Below are 12,941 nucleotides of genomic sequence, written 5' to 3'. Positions count from 1 at the left end.
AAACATGACTCTGTGTGCAAATAGGAATTACAGGCAGAGATTTATTGCGTTTTGCTCTGGTGATTTCACAGTTGCATTAGTCGGAAAAAGGGGGAGCGATTTTTTTGGTGCAGAAGCAGACTCTTAGCACACACCCAGCTCCTTTCCATGTATAATCATGCACAGTATTTACAAGCGAGTGGGGTTTTGAGGTTTCAGTCTGTAATGCAAATACATTCAGCATCACTAAGGCTGGTTGCCCTTGCTGGAGTGTAGGCAGTCACCGAGGATACACATGGTGGTGGTCTGAAAAAGCAGTCTGGACATGGGCTTTTAAAAAAATCTGAAAAGTGGATTCATAATGTGTCAGTCTGTAAAAGTGATTTTCACTTGCCAAAAAAAAAGAGCAGTAAGTGTGCATTCAAATTGGCAAAGAAATTACGTTTTGTGACTATTGTGAAAAGAAATGTAGTAATATATTTAAATAAAATAAAGGAATTTTTTTTTAGTTTTTTTAGGTATTGCTGAAGAGCAGTGAACAAAATTTAAGATGCCTACAAAATCCAGAGTTCAAAAAACGCACAAAAAAAACCTATATTTGAAGACAACTAGAGGACCAAAGTTAGTAGAAGATGCTCATGTTGGGAAAAAGAAAAAATCTTCTGGTAAGCAGAAAAAACAATTTCTAAAAAATATATTCAAAAGAATGAAAAATGTACAAAATGTCTGTACTGGAAAGGATGTTTTGAAAAGAAAAGGAGAGGAAAAAATTGAGAATTTAGTTAATGCAAATATACCTTCTGCAACTGAAAAGATTTATATAAATAGAAAAACAGCGTTTAAAGAGATACGTAGAAAAATGTTTCAGAGAAGAGTTATGTCCAATTTGATGAAGGATGTGAAGAAATATAAGAAAAAGACAAAGTTTTATAAAAGAAAAAAAGAAATTGAAGCCATTGCAGCAAAGGCATTAGAATTAAAAAGGAAACTATTCATTTTAATTTTGAATAGGATGCGTACATTAGACAAAATGGTTAATGTACTGAAATCACATAGCAAAAGGAAAAGAGTAGTGAACAGAACAAACTTTTGTAAAGTGTTTTTAGGAAAGTGGATGCATAGTTCAAGTAGTGAACCTTTTTTTAATGAAGAGAGCTATTTTCAAAGTAATAGTTTGCTGCATGCAGTTGACACCAGAGGTCGTTCTTACGAAGTAAAAAATGGTTGCATAATGGAGAAGGAGATAATGGTTCCAAGAGATGAGGTACAAGTGATGGCAGATGAGGCTATGGGGAGACGTCCTAAAGCCCCAGTGTACACTTGGAATTGTAGTAGTATTTGCACTGTGCGTCAGGAATCTATTGACAAATTTCGAGAGTTTCTAAGAGAATATAGTAAAAAAAGTATAAAACAGAAGATTAAGGTGCTTCAAAGTCTGGATCCATGCAGAGTGAGAGAGAATACTGGTTTGCAGGGTCATTCTCTGGCTTGTCTATCTAGAAAAGTGTGTAATAGTGTTTTCCATCATTTTAGGATGCTGGCTGTTCATCATACTGAAATGAGAAAGTTTGTGAGACGGTTGTATTTTGCCAAAAGTCCAGCAATAAAGTTAAATGAATTGAATAGGGCTCTGTTCCGAGGAACGGTATCAGATGTAGAGAAGGTTGTTGATGAAATTCAGTTTTGTTACTTTGGTCCTGAACAAAACAGTGCAGAGAAGGACACAGTAAATGAGGAAGAAGTGGAAGAGAATGTAGAACCCTCTGTAAGTAACACATTTAATGATCACATAACAAAATTTGCAATAATCTCTAATGAAAGACCAAATTTTACTTGTATTTGTTGCCGCAGAACTCATTATAGAAAACAAACTAGGAATGTTGATCTCTACAGAAAGAGTGAAAATGAAGATAATTATAAGTGGAAGGATTTTGCCACATATATATTTCTTGAAAATTGTTTTGATTTGGGTGAAGATCAGCGTATTTGTAAATACTGTTACAACAAGTTAGAGGAAAATAGAATGCCGACCAGAGCTGTACATAATAATTTAGAATTGGATGCTATTCCTGCTGAACTTTCTGAATTAAATACATATGAGTCTATACTCATTCAATGTGTTCATCCGTTCCAGACCATAGTACGTATGGAGCCCAAAACTGGTAAATTACCTCCTTCAGATTTACTGAGAGGTTTAAAAGGTAGAGTGGTGTATTTGCCCTTGGATTTGAAAAAAAATATGGAAACTATTGATGCGGATACTTTGGAAACTGAACCATTAGTTATTCTGGTTAATGGTGTACCTACAAAAAATAAGAAGATTTGGCAGGAGCTGGTAGATGTGCGGAAAGTACAAAGAGCAAATTTGTATTTGAAAAGGAATAACAAATGGTATGAATCAATTTATATAGAAGAAGAAGAAGAAGAAGATTTACAAGAAGACACAGAAACACCAACTGGACAAATTGAAAAAGTGGACAAGTCAAAGGAAGAAGAAATTTATGAACATTTTAGCATACATCCTCTTCATTCAAAAGAAGTTATGGGAGACAATATTGATCTCTTTCAGATGAAGAAAGCAAAAGGAACTCCCGTGAGTGTATGGGAGGAGAGCTTGGAAGCTCGATGTTTTCCCCAGCTGTTTCCTAAAGGAAAAGGAGGACGATACGATGAACGTCCGGAACAGATTCCAGCTTCTGAGTATCGGACTACAAGACTATATGCTGAAGATCCCAGATTTCGACAAAGTATTCCTTATTTGTTCCATCTTTTATTTGAAAGCGACTTGTCTGCACTGTCTTATGCAGTAAATCACATTTTAAAAAGTGGAGTACATTTACAAAATGTGTCTGCTAAGGATTTTATGGAGAAAGTGCAGCACCGAGATGATCATTTGGAAACTCAACTGATCAATCTGATGGCTTGTCAGCGTGGGACAAATGAATATTGGTACCGACGCCATGGTGAATTAAAATGCATGTTACGGAATTTAGGAACACCAACATGGTTCCTTACCCTAAGCTGTGCCGAGTACGCTTGGGATGATTTACTGGATTTTCTACGAGAGGCAAATTCAAACATTAAAAACATCGAATACAAGACAGCAGGAGAACTGTGCTCATTGGATCCGGTTAATGTTTGCAGATATTTCAATCATAGATTTGAGGCTATGATGTCCTTCATCTGCAATAAAAAAAATCCACCTCTTGGAGAAGTAGTAGATTTCTTTTGGAGAAAAGAGTACCAGGCAAGAGGTGCTCCTCATATTCATATGCTGTTGTGGATCAAGGATGCCCCAAAGTTTGGAACAGATACTGATGAAGCAGTGTTATCTTACATTGAAGAATATGCAACATGTGCTATACCAAAAAGCACAGAAGAGAAAAAGTTAAAGGAGCAAGTTTTACGTTTCCAAAGTCATCGGTGTGGAAAATACTGTCGACGGAAATACAAGAGCAAAGATAAATACTACACTAAATGTCGATTTGGATTTCCTAGACCTGTTCTTTCAAATGGAAGAGTCAACAGTTTTATGTCAGCTGTGAGACATACTATCACAAGAAAATCACCTAAGAATACCTACAACCTAAAAAGAAAAGAAGAATCAAAAAATATAAATGACTACAACCCAGTCATTTTATCCATGTGGAACGCTAACATGGATATACAGTATGTAGCTGACAATTCCATTGCTGTTGCTCGATATGTAACGTCTTACATTACGAAATCAGAAAAAACAGAATTGAAGGAAATGTGGGAAGAGATTTCTCACGAGAAGACTGTCAGTAAGAAGCTGTACAGTTTCAGTTTGAAGATGTTATCGCATCGAGAAATTGGATCCTACGAATGTTCAGATAGGTTATCTTCTGCAAGTCTCTACTCGAAGTCAAGAAGAATAATTTGGGCAAGTTTAGGCCTTGCAGCAATGAGAAATCGGGTACTAAAATCTGTTGGAGAAATTGAATATTTGGCCGAGAATGAACCAGAAAGTACAGATATTTTGAAATCAAACATGTTGGACACATATTATCCCAAGAGAAGTCAACATCTGGAGAACATGTGTCTCTATGAAGTGCTGCAGAACTACATTTATTCACGGAAAGCCGCAGAAGACATCAACAATGGAAAATATAAAGTCGTTGGTGAGGAAGGATGTTTGGTGAAGCAAACAAAAGGAAGTTTGATAAATCACAGGAAGCTGAGTTGCGACACTACTGACAAGAAGGAAGTTTACTACTTGGCTCTTTTACAGTTGTTTAAACCATGGCGTACAGAGGATGAACTACTGGGAGAATTTCAAAGCTATGAAGATTCTTTTAATGCTTGCAAAGACAGCATACAATACAGTACATTCTCAAGTTATCTGCAAATGTTAAATGAAGAAATTGAACAGGAAACTACAATTGCAGCAGAAATAGCTAGAGACAGTTCTCAAGACAGCCAAAGTTCAGGAACACTCAGTCAAGATCCCCTAGGACAACCAATCGTTGAAAATGAAGCATCAATAGCCATGAATGAAGTGGAAACGGCTATGAATCAAGCTCAAGAAGAATTTATAGACTTACAAAATTTGGAAAGACAACTGAATCAAGAGCAGCAACAAATTTATGAAGAGATCAGAAACAAAATTGATCACGGATTTCTACATGAAAAAAAAGAGTGCTCATGCACATCATTTCATCCAATCAGGATGTATGTAAGCGGACAAGCTGGAACTGGAAAAAGTTTCCTTATAAAAGTCATCAGAAGCTACCTACAGCAAAAAACGGATTCTACTTTGTCTTGTGTGGTTACTGCTCCAACTGGGTTAGCAGCATATAACATAAAAGGAATCACTTTACATCGTTTGCTAATGTTACCAGTGGAGCACGAGAACAAAATACAATACAACAAGCTAACTGGAGAAGCATCCTTGGAAGTTTCAAGAGTATTGAAGAAGATGCAAGTTCTCATTATTGATGAGGTGAGCATGGTATCAAACTTAATGCTTGCCTTTGTGCATTTAAGAATGCAGCAAATTTTGAAGACAGACTATGACATGTTATTTGGTGGAAAACACGTCATAGTTTTTGGAGATCTTTTGCAACTTACTCCAGTTAAAGGACAACCAGTGTTTAATACTGTCACACATGAAGACACGAAGAAGTCATTGGGAAGCATCGGAAATACAAATATTTGGTCCTTCTTTGAGTACAAGGAACTTACTACTAATATGAGGCAAGCAAGCGATGAAGAATATGGAAGTATTCTGAAAGATATCAGAATTGGACTACTCACAGAAGTTGGCAAAAAAGCATTACAGAGTCGGCTGCTACATAATTTATTTCCAAAGGAAGAAATAGTTGCAGAGAAGATATACAAGAACATTGCAGAAAACAAAAGTGTCATCTGCTTAATGCCAACTCTACGTGAATGCTCAATATTTAATGAGGAGCTTTTGAAATTGGAAAAGGAAGAGATCAGGAAATTGGAAGCAGTGGACAAAATTGAGGATGGAAGAATTACTGTCACAGTAACAGGCACACTGAAAAATAAATTGGATTCACTAGAGAAGAACATCTCCAAAACAGCTGGATTAGAAAAAAATCTATACGTTTGCATGAACTGTAGAGTATTTTTAAGGAGAAATTTGGATGTTGAAAAAGGTTTAGTTAATGGAGCTATGGGAAGAGTTGTGGGTTTTATTAATTATCAGAAAAAAGATGGAATTGAATGTTTAAAAATAAAATTTGATCAGATAGAAGAAGTTAAAGACATTTGTCGTTGTACAGTTCGTTTCATGCTTGTGAAAGACTTATATGTACGTAGGAAGCAGTTTCCGTTTTCGCTAGCATATGCTGTAACTATTCACAAGTCTCAAGGATTGACTGTAGATTGTGCATTTGTGAACATTGGTTCAACTGTGTTCAAAGAAGGTATGGCATATGTTGCTTTGTCACAAGTGAAAACATTATCAGGTTTATTCATGATAGACTTTGATGACTCAAAAGTTAGTGCTGATACAAATTTTGTAAAGGAGTATAATAGATTAAGAAGAAGCTATGCTCCTCATTTAGGTCAGTATCCTGTGTTGGAGAAACGTGTAGTTTCTCGTAAAAGGAGAAATGAGAATATCTGTGATGACGATGTAGAGAGGAGGAAAAAAAAGAGGAGTGATGTAATTGCAAGCAAAAAGAGTAAGGAAAAAGAAGAACAGGTTGTAGGATGTCATTTTGAAAATAGCTCTGGTGTCAACTGCTACGCAAATGTAGTGCTGAATGTTGCATTTTATCTGGAAAGTTTGCAAGAGCAGATAATAGTAAATCAGGGAAAAAGATTCTGTTCTGAGCTGAGTCTCCTTTTTCAAAAGCTGAGTAATGATAAAACTCAAATAGAAAGTGCTACTGAAATTAGAAAACTTTTAGATGTATGTTCAGGACGAACACAGTTTTCTCAAAATGAACAGCAAGATGCACACGAATTTTTGATGTATTTTCTTCAGGTACTGGAAGAAGAAGAAGTTGCAATTGATATTTTATTTGGTCTCTCTTATAAATGGGAACATAGTTGTGAAAACTGTTATAATATATGTGGCTCTAATGTTGATAATGAAAGGTTTATTTATTTGACATTGCCAGAGAGTAAAACAGTCACTTTTGCAAAATTAGTTAAAGATGCTAATCATAGCATGCAATGCGGTGAGTGTCAATCTGACATGTTTTCAACATTAATTTTAAAGGAATACGGACAGTATGTAATTTTAATGATGCAACGATGTAGAGCTGATGGTTCAAAATTGGATACTTTAATAAAGAAGTTTACAGGACAGCAATTATCAATTTCAGGAAAAACTTTTGTAACTGTTGCAATAATTTTCCATGAAGGACCTACTGTTACTTCTGGACATTACACAGTTTATCTTAAATGTGAAAAAGGCTGGACACTGTGTAATGATTCCCAATTGATTTTCAAGCAACGTTTGCCTTTTGATTTAGCAAATTCCTATCTAATCTTCCTGAAACCTAAATTTTAGAGAGACTTGGCAAGATCTGGACAAAACAATTTTACCATTTTATTGGATTACCATTGGAATTTTCAAAAAAAAAGATTTTTTAAATTATCTTTTGGCCTAATGGAAAGATAACCAATTGTAATGTGGACTTTTTTTATTTTTTATGAAACTTTCAAAAACCAAAAATTTAGAGAAAATCGGTAACATCTGCACAATTTAAATTTTGGAATGTTATTGGAGTGCCATTGCAAATTTTTTCAAAAAAGATTTTTAAAATTACTATTTGGCCATGCGGAAAAGTAACCAATTCTATTGTGGACTTAATAAATTATTAATAAATCTTTCGGGAACCAAAATGTTACAGAGAATCGGTGAGATCTGTACAAATTAAACTTTAGAATTTTATTGGATTACCATTGGAAATTTAATCAAAAAAGAATTTTAAAATTACTATTTGGCCTAAAGGAAATGGAATCAGATGTATTGTGGAGTTATTTGAGATATAATATTGTGATTATACTTCTGAAACAAAAATATCAGACGGTATTTTAAAGAAATAAGTATTGTTATTTGATGATATTTTTTTAGAATATTATGCATTTCTGTAATGTTAAGTTTAAGTGAGAAGAGATTCTGGGCTTTTTTAATACAATCTTTGAGATTGTTATTTTTTTTTTGCCCGCTGTTAAATGATGAATGCAATTGCTTTCACAATTTATAGTGAAATGCAATATATTCTGAAAACAGCAAAAATAAGGCAAAAATATTTTTTGGTAAATATGTTAATATGTGTACTGTATTTTAAAATGTTTAAAAAATATTAATATTTTTTTCTTTTTTTTCAGATTGATATAGAAAATTTTCGAAAACTAGAACCATTTTTAAAGCAATTTTTTAAAAAAAAAAAAGAATAAATATTTTTTTGAGTGGGTATGGTAAGTCAATAATAATAATTGTAGTCTCTCAAAGACCTTGTAATGTGATAATTGATTTTTAGTGTTTTTTAAAAAAAAAAAAAAAAATTACGCGCACCGTACGCGTACGGTAAAAAAAAAAAAAAAAAAAGTTTTTAAAAACATATATAAAAAAAAGATGAAAGATAAGGTTGGCTCTTAAAAGAGCCGTTGTGTTCATGCAGGGAGAGAGGAAAGAAAGAATGGGAAAATTAGTCTCTGCGACAAGTGTGCTGATCTATTTTGAGGTTCACTAGGGATACATTGGTCTCCCTATGACAAATTAGATCATGACAAGAGGCGCATCGAATATCAACCCTCAGAAATCGAGGGTTAATTTCCAGAGGGCCAGCAAAAGGAGATGCTCCCCCCACAGATGAAGGGCTCACCTGACCTGCAGAAGAAGGACTCGGCCCTGCAGATGATGGTCCAGGCTGAGCTGCTGTGGATGTGCTTGGTTGACTTACTGAAGGGTTACCTCCAGTAAGTCGAGCATGTGTCCTTCTGTGTACATCCCTGAGGTGCCTCATCATGGTATGATTCCCAAAGGAATACTTCCTGTCAGGATTACCTCTTGAAAGTACACGCTTACACAGCTTGCAAGTCACTAAGGGTGCATTTACCTTTTGCTGGCCTTCAGGAAAAGTAAAATAATCCCATACATAAGAGGTCTTTTGTTTCCTCGCTCTCTGCCTCAAGGTAGTGCTGCTAGTGCTAGCCTCACTCTCAGAAGAGCTCTGCTGTTCTGCCATCGTATCACAAAGACAACCCAGCTCCTTCTCCTAAGGGATCACAAGCAGAAATGAGGGGAATGGGTGTGGTGTAGGAGAGTTCTAGAACTGAAAGTAGTTTCAACCAATCAAAAGTTGTGTTTCATGATCACATGACCTACCGTACGCTTACGGTACGCTTACGGTACGCTTACGGCAAAAGTACGCATGCGCGTAAAAAAGACACACGCTTGCGCGCATGCGCTTAACAGTCACTCCCCGACACTTCCGCGTAACGTGCGCGTGTAGCGTATACGCGTACACGACCCACGCATAGTACGCGCGGCTACGCAAATTGCGTAAATATACGCAAACGGCGTAGATAAATTACGGACGTTGCGTAAACCGTACGCTTACCGTAAGCTTACGGTACGCGTACTAAAAAAAAAAAAAAAAAAAGGAAAAAATGTACTGCAAATAAATTTTACATGTTTATTTTATGAAATATATTTAAAAAAACATATTAAAGAATTTTAAAAATTTAACCATAGTCTTTATAAAAGGTTAGAACATTAAATTAAAAATATGTTTAAAAAAATAGAAGAAAAAAAAAAAAATTAGCATTTAAAAAACCTTGCAAATTCACTGAAAAAACCATGGGTTTCACACACGTTATAGTTAGGAATTAGCATTTAAAAAACCTTGCAAATTCACTGAAAAAACCATGGGTTTCACACACGTTATAGTTAGGAATTAGCATTTAAAAAACCTTAGAAATTCAGTGAAAAAACCATGGGTTTCACACACGTTATAGTTAGGAATTAGCATTTAAAAAAACTTAGAAATTCAGTGAAAAAACCATAGGTTTCACACATGTTATAGTTAGCTGGACATTTTACTCGTAAAAAACCAATGAAATTCCCCCGTTATAGTTAGTTCAGCTAACTATAACTCGCGCGCCCGCAATGCACTGCTGATGACGTCACATATTACATCACTCATGACATGGTCAGTGACATCACTCATGACATCACTGATGACATCTCAAATGACATCACTGATGACATCACTGATGACATCATCCAGTGAATGTGTGTGTTTCTGAAAATTAAATATGTTTTATATATGTATATCTCAAGGTCGATGGAAGAATAAATGGGTATATAAGTGTCTAAATGGATGATTTGTTTTTGAAAAATTGATTGTGTAACTGACTGATTAAGTGTATCATAGTGAATACATGGCTTAGTGAGTAATGTTTAAATATGTAAATATCTGTATCAGTCTCTCACTTTGTGTATAAGTGGCTGCATGGGTTGGTGAGTAGCTACATGGGTGTCTATATAGGTTATTAGTTGGTTTTATGAGTATCAGTCTGAGTGTCTGCATGGTTCGGTGGGGGTATTACGTAGTGCATAGGTGCATGAATGAATGACTCACTCTTTGTATGTGTTGAAGACAGCATGTGTGCAGGACTCTATGGGTGGATGAGTGAGTGTATGGGTGTGTTAGTGAGTGAATGACTGTCTCAATAGTGTCTTTATGAGTAACTACATATGTTTTAAACTAGTATATGTGACTATTGATGTATATAAGCGAGTATATGTGAGAGTGAGAGATTGAAAGAGTTCCTGTATGAATAAGTATGTGTTTCTATAAGTGATTGTTTTAAAGACTAAGTATGTGTAAGTTTCCGTAGAAGTAAGTGTGGTGGTGTGTGTATAACTGTATATGCAAGTAAATGTATGTTTGATTCTTTATTAGCATGAGTGACTATGTGTGTGAGTACCTCTATGGATGAGTGGCATTGTGTAACAGGATGTATAGGTGTATGAGTACATATGATGAGTGAGTACATGTATGAGTGATTGTATAGGACTGTTGGTGAATGAGTGGATGTGTATTTGGATCAAAGAATTACTATATAGGTTGTTGTAACTGGTAAAGGTATGTCCATTGTTTTTAAAATTTTAATTTCTATTTTTGAATGTGTGTATCAAAGGTTATATTAGGGGAAGAGGAGGTCTGCCACTCTATCACAAGGATGATGTCATCAGTGATGTCATCAGTGATGTCATTTGAGATGTCATCAGTGATGTCATGAGTGATGTCACTGACCATGTCATGAGTGATGTAATATGTGACGTCATCAGCAGTGCATTGCGGGCGCGCGAGTTATAGTTAGCTGAACTAACTATAACGGGGGAATTTCATTGGTTTTTTACGAGTAAAATGTCCAGCTAACTATAACATGTGTGAAACCTATGGTTTTTTCACTGAATTTCTAAGGTTTTTTAAATGCTAATTCCTAACTATCACGTGTGTGAAACCCATGGTTTTTTCACTGAATATATATATACACACACACACACACACACACACCCACACATATACATATAGAATTCAGACTGCCATGGGTAGACTGTTCATTCTTATCACCATGCTTGTGATGCTGGTTACTTTGCTTTGTTTTATCTGCCTAATAATCACATCTCATTCTCTGTATGCAAGATTACGATTGCTTCAATTCATGTATTGAAAACTTCCTTCGTATCTTTTTTATCTTTTCTAAGGACGTGTATGAGTAGCCAACGAAATCTATTTCCCTGACTTTCTTTGGGATCAGAGTGTCATGTTTGAGGTTGCCAAAATCAACTACTACCCTGTAAAGGTTATGGGTTCGTGTGAAGGCACTATGAGCTAGCTAGGAATTGGGCCAACAGTTTCTGATGGTGGAGATGGGCTCGGTCCCTGCATTCTGATGTCCTGTTGTCCTAAAGTCCTACATTTTCTAGTGGTAACATGGCTCCACCAGCATTCTTAGGTCAGGTACTTAATTAAGGAGTCTCCTGAGAGGTTCTTGTGTGTGCCAAACATACCATAGTCACCTTTAAACAGAGACGTCCTTAGTGTTAAGGACAAATACTCCTCATCATAATAGGAAGCACCTATATGTCTGTAGATTGTTCGAGCTTAAACCATTGAAAGGAAACCCCACTCTAATTTTTTCTTATCTGAATTCCATTCACTATAATGGCGAATGCAATCAATATTTCTGCCAATTGCAGACCAACTGGTACAGCATATTTAATATTACATAGGCTACAAAATGCAGGTGGAGACATTACCTTTGTGGTTGAGGCTCACGAAGCTTAGAGAACTGAAGTAGTCCACTCAAGGGTCACGTTTGCAGTAATAGACGCTAACACACAAACTCAAATTTAGCACTGCTGAATGGGGGTGAACTACGCATTCTTCATACTGGTCTAGTTACACTATGCAGACATTCAACGCAGTTTGTTATGCATGCAATAACAACTGCCCCAGTGAGGGCTGTTCAGCCACAGTTAGCTGTGCCTACAATTAGACCTGTAGCTATTAATTATATTGTGGGTAAGATTCCCACCAGACAGGAAGAAATTCCGTTCTGGAATATCCAAAAAACAAATCAGCTTGAAGGAATGTTTCCCCATACGGGACCCCAGGCTAAACTTAGAATTCTCACAATGTGCTTGCCACCTTTGATGGTTCCCACCATTGACGACTGTGCCACTTGGAGTACAGTTTTTGCTGCAGTGTATATCATAACTCATGGCACACCATCATTTTGCCAGAAGTGCTAAGTGAATATGGGGCTGCACCGGCCTTGGATTTGGGGATGAAGTTAATTGGCTAATTTTGCTACAGCATCCTCAATTATATTAAGTAATATTAAAGGGGAAGCAGCAGCATTGGTGATATGTCTACGCCTCATGCAGATTGTAGTAGTAGACAGGGAGCATGAATTACTGGAAATTATTGCGGACAACTATACATCTATACATCTATAGATCAAGATAATTTTGGAGCCAGACCAAATACGCCACAGCTTAAAGGTAGTTCCAAAAAGGACAATGCTAAACAAGCACCAGAGTATTCTACTAAATGCTGGGACAAACAAAAAAATAAAGAAAAAACAAAATCAAGGGGTGGATTTCCACAATCGGAGACCTCTGATAGATGTTACAATATACGTAACCGTAATACAATAAAACAGCCTGATAGGTATCAGTTCATTGATGTACTAGTGTTCCCTTTCCCTCTCAGGGTGCCGATGGGTGGTGAATGGATCCTTCCTGTGACCACCACCTCATTCACCCCCTGTCTCTTGCAACTCATAGCCCATGCCTACCCCCTTTTGTCCAGTATCCTCACACGACAATCTTGCTCATGCTGCTCCCCCGATGATGTTTCTTCTACCTTGATTTACATCAGTTTTCCTATTTCCCCTATCGATGACAGAGGTCTATTTCCTTTCTTCCCTCCAAT

Source organism: Triturus cristatus, chromosome 2_1, assembly GCF_964204655.1.
Source record: "Triturus cristatus chromosome 2_1, aTriCri1.1, whole genome shotgun sequence".
Taxonomy (NCBI): domain Eukaryota; kingdom Metazoa; phylum Chordata; class Amphibia; order Caudata; family Salamandridae; genus Triturus; species Triturus cristatus.
The sequence above is the reverse complement of the archived record's forward strand: the minus strand, read 5'-3'. Positions refer to the sequence as shown.